This window comes from Propithecus coquereli, unplaced genomic scaffold (assembly GCF_000956105.1).
Source record: "Propithecus coquereli isolate 6110/MARCELLA unplaced genomic scaffold, Pcoq_1.0 Scaffold214, whole genome shotgun sequence".
NCBI classification, from domain to species: Eukaryota; Metazoa; Chordata; class Mammalia; order Primates; family Indriidae; genus Propithecus; species Propithecus coquereli.
In genome coordinates, this window is record NW_012146523.1 from 2,799,714 (window position 1) to 2,804,556 (window position 4,843).

The following is a 4,843-nucleotide window of genomic DNA, read 5'->3' on the forward strand; positions in this document are numbered from 1 at the left end:
CCATAGCTTTTTATTTACCAGAATTGTAACTTCCAGTTGCACTACCATCCTCTCTCTTTTTCCTGCCACCCTTCACAAGGAAATAACATAAATACACGACTGGGCGAGGTGAGCCATCATGAGCTGGTGAATGGAAGAATTAGGTTATTTGCTAAAACTTCTTTCTGTGGTAGGCCAGGGAGAAATTTGCATTTTGACTTTTTCTTACCATGGCTTTGGTTTGCCAATTGCTGAATGACACTTACATTCTCAGAAAATGTCCAAAGTCAAGTACTTCCTTGCATCCATTTTTGAGTATTCACTTTGCGGATTATTGTTCCAGTAGTCTTCAGAAACCAGTGGCTGCTTCTGACAAAGCCTCCCAATGAGGAAGACTGAAGGAAGTTTGCAGGGACATCACCAGAAAGAAGCCTTGAATATAACTTCTCCTGAGGAGAGACCTGAAGTTGGTTTTGATAAAGCAGTTAAAGATGAAATAAAGGACAATTTTAGGCATTTGAAGGGTGAACTTGTGAATCATTGGATAGGGCTGGAAGGCTGTCCTCTGCATGAAGTCTTACTGGAACAAGCCAAGGTTGTCCGGCAGTTTCATAGTAAAGAAGATTTGGATAAGTGGATAGTGACTTCTGATAAGACAATGGGAGGCAGAAGTGAATTGTTCTTGAAAATGGGCAAGAATAACCAAAGTGCACTACTCTATGGAGCTCTGAGCTCTGAGGTGCCTTGGGATGGGGAGAATGGGTGCTGTGCAATGATGTCCAGAAGTCAAGGGGCCCTTTTGAGAGGAAATGTTGTTATGATTGTTCCCAGTTCAACACTCTATATTTCCATGTCCCTGGGAATGGTTGGTCTTGGATGGTGAATAAAAGAAAGGACATAGATATGATTCAGAGGAAGTATCACATCTACAGTTACTTCATGTTTACCTATGGGGGTCCCCACTGGCAGGGGGTCAAGATTCATTTTTCCAAATTTTTCTTCTTGAATCAAGGAAGAACCTGGGATATTCAGTGTCAGCTTCTGCTTGACAAGATCTCTTCTATAGGATTCACCTTGGCAAATAAAGTGGATGGTCCATTCTTCCTGGAAATATATTTTATTGGAGTATTTACTAATGCAGCCCACACAGAAGAATTTGCCTATGAAAATTCTCTAGAGCTTAACCTAAGAATTTTTAAATAAAAGAAATCACGTGGCCATTGTTTTACTAAACTAAGGGTCGTAGCATCCACAGTGATACAGACAAAATAAAATATGCTTCATGAATAGATGAGACCAAGCAGAAAAAAGAATCTCAGAACTTGAATACATGTCTTTTGAAATAATTCAGCCAGACAAAAATAAGGAAAAACAAATAAAAAGGAATGAGCAAAGACTCTGAGACATCTGGGACTACATAAAGTGACTGAATTTATGAATTATTCACAAACTATGTGTCTGACAAAGGACTAATATACAGAATCTATAAGGGGCTCAAACAAGAAAAAAACCTCAAAGAACCAAAAAAAAAAAAAAACCCTTAAAAACTGAGCAAATGACACGAACAGTTATTTTTCAAAAGAAGATATGCAAATTTCCAATAAACATATGAAAAAATGCTCAACATCACTAATTTTTAAGGAATGCAAATTAAATCCACTTTAAACCAATTTAAATCATTTAAACCAGTTGAAGTGTCCATTATTAAAAAGTCAAAAAACAATAGATGTTGGTCCACATGCAGTGAAAAGGAAACAGTTATACCTGTTGGTGGGAATGTAAATTAGTACAACCTCTGTGGAGATCAGTATGGAGATTTCTTAAAGAAACAAGATCTACCATTCGATCCTGCAATCCCGTTACTGGATATCCACCCAGAGGAAAAGAAATCATTATATCAAAAAGATACTTGGTACTTGTATGTTTATTGCAGCACCATTCACAATCACAAAGACGTGGAATCAACCTAAGTGCCCATTAACTGATGAGTGGATAAAGAGAATATGGTGTATACACACACACACACACACACACACACACACACAATACCGTGGAGTGCTATTCAGTGATAAGAAAGAATGAAATAATGTCTTTTGCAGATGGAACTGGAAGCCATTATCCTGAGTGAAGTAAACCAAGAACAGAAAAATAAATGCCACATGTTCTCACTTATAAGTGGGAGCTAAACTATGGCTACACAAGGGCATATAGAGTGTTATAATGGACATTGGAGACTCTAATTGGGATGGGAGGGGTGAGGGGGTAAACCATCACCTATGGGGTACAATGGGCACTACTCAGTTGATAGGTACACCAAAAGCCCAGACTCCACTACCATACAATATATACATGTAATGGAATTCAATTTGTACTCCCTAACCCTATTAAAATAAAAAAAACTCCACTTCTCTAAATTGAAAAATAAATAAATTCATATATACCTAGAAAAAATACTAGAAGAAAACATGGGTGAATTCTAGTTTAACTGCAATGTAGGAAAAGTTTCCAAATATGACTCCAAGTCAAGATGCAAAAATATTGACGTTCCACTACATTAAAAAAACACTTTGCATGGGCAAAAATATACCATAAGCAAAGTCAAATGTCAAATGACAAATTATTGGAAAATATATGTAGTATATATCAGAGGTAAGGGGCTAATTTCCCTAGCATAGACGGAATTTTTAAAAAGTGAAAAAAAGACAAAAAAAATCCTAATGAAAATGTGGAAGACGTGAAAAACAACTCACCAAAAAAATTTTAAAAATGCAATATTATCCCGGACTGGATCCTGTATTGGAGGGGGAAAAAGGTTATAAGACATTACTGGAACTCCACTTCCCTATGTGGGATAATCGAGTAGGTAAGGGGAATATTTGCAAAGATGTGGACAAAGTAAAGAGAAACCGAAGAAACATGGCAAAGCATCCTAGGACTGGCAATCGTTAAAAGGTTAAGAGTCTTATACTTGAAGGGGTAAGAAGTGGAAGCAATTACTGGAACCTGGAGTGAGCTCTCATGTAGGAGAGGGCTGCTTATTGGAGCTGTGGTTTTTGATAGGGAAATACAGTCAAGTTGCAGCAATCTAGAAGGAAAGGTGTCGGAGGAATAAACACCTTGATCTCTTCTCCCTTCCTTTGGATCTTTAGCCAGTGTCTCCTATTGACCAGACTTCATGGGCATCAGGGTTAAGGGGGCCCATGAATGCTGTGATGACAGTTATCTCTCCTTAGGCACGGAATACAGTGGAGAAGAGGAAAGGGTAGATTTGAGAGGGTTTGTCCCTTAGCATCTTCCATTATTTTTTTGGTAAAAGGGCAAAAAAATATGTGTTTTCAACGCAGGGGCGCACAAAGTTCCATCAGATACATATTATTACAGGGTAATGTCAATTCAGCTACACTTCTACGTGAAGTCTAAAATAGTACCCACAATTAGTGCTTTGTGTAAAGTAGCAGGGAAAGAGCTTAACATAAACATAGTGGCCACATCTCCTAGATCTGGTCCGAGGTCTAATTTGATAATCTCATGTCCTCCGTCTTCTACAATGCATTTCTTGTTCTCCTAATCCTCTGCCAGTACCTTGGCTAGCCTCTTCTTTTCTAGAGGTAGAGCTGAACTTTTATTCCTGAAGAATCTTAGTTCTTGGTGGTTCTATTAATATATTTATTTGGTTCCTGACGTTTCTATTGAGAAGTAGCATTGGCTAAGGCAATACTAATAGGCATCCTAGGGAATCACCTGAGTTCCAAACATATTCCCCTTTGCCCCATTGGGTGGAGGCATCGGAATTACACTCTAGTAATTGGAATCCATCATCTCCTCCTACAGAGTGACCCCCTTTTTTGCCAGTTGATTCAGAGCCATACAGCTTTTAGTACTGGGGATCTTAATAGAATGACTCTTTCAAATATGGATAGAAGTGGTAAAGTACTACTGATAGGTGGCTTTATGAACAGTTATCACCAATAAAGGGGTTCAGAGAAGGACATAAGAAGATTGGTGGTAAGCTTTTGTGAGCCACCTCTTGGGAGCCATAAGATACTTTAAAAAAATTTAAAAAAATTTTTTTATAGAGACAGAGTCTTACCCTGCTGCCCAGGCTGGATTGTAGTGTTGTGATCATAGCTCACTTCAGCTTCAAACTCCTGGGCTCAAGTGATCCTCTCACCTCAGCCTCCAGAGTGGCTAGGACTACAAGTGTGCACCACCATGCATGCCTAATTTTTTATTTTTTGTGGAGACGTTGTCTCAGTATGTTGCCCTGGCTGGTCTCGAGCTCCTCCTGTCTCGACCTCCCAAAGGGCTAGGATTGCAGCCATGAGCCACTGCACCTGGCCCTCATGAGACACTTTTAGAGAGAGTTCTGCAGGGGCATGTGATACTGGCTTATACAGGTGAGAGAAAGACTCATTGAAATTAATTTTATTATTATTACTCTGATCACATTTGCACCAACAGTATGGTAAGACCATGGCATTCTCAGGGTAGAGTAACTTCAGGATACAGGAAATAGTTCTTTCACATCTTCTAATTTATAAATTAAGGGAGAATTAGGTAGAGGTGGTTATGAGTTTATAAGTATGCTGTCAGCAAAAGCTTAATCATGGAATTAACCTGTGCAAAGTCAGGCATTCAATTTGGTGTGTGTTGCTAGCTTATAAGCCCGAAGACCCACTTGGGACCACTATTGCAAAGGAAGTTCTGACTGATCCTTTTGCCCTCAGATTTGACTCTCCTTGATCAGACTCATTATGCCATGCAACTCTAGGTGTAAAATCAAGTTATAACATGACAATTCTGTGTCAGGGCATGACTTTTTTTTTTTTTTGAGACAGAGTCTCACTCTTTTGCCTGGGCTAGA

The 4,843-nt window shown here is 39.0% G+C and overlaps 1 pseudogene; it reads left to right on the forward strand.

The window, feature by feature from the left end:
• The first annotated feature begins 209 nt into the window (after positions 1–209).
• Positions 210–1,182, forward strand: LOC105810542 (annotated as a pseudogene).
• Positions 1,183–4,843: the final 3,661 nt, after the last annotated feature.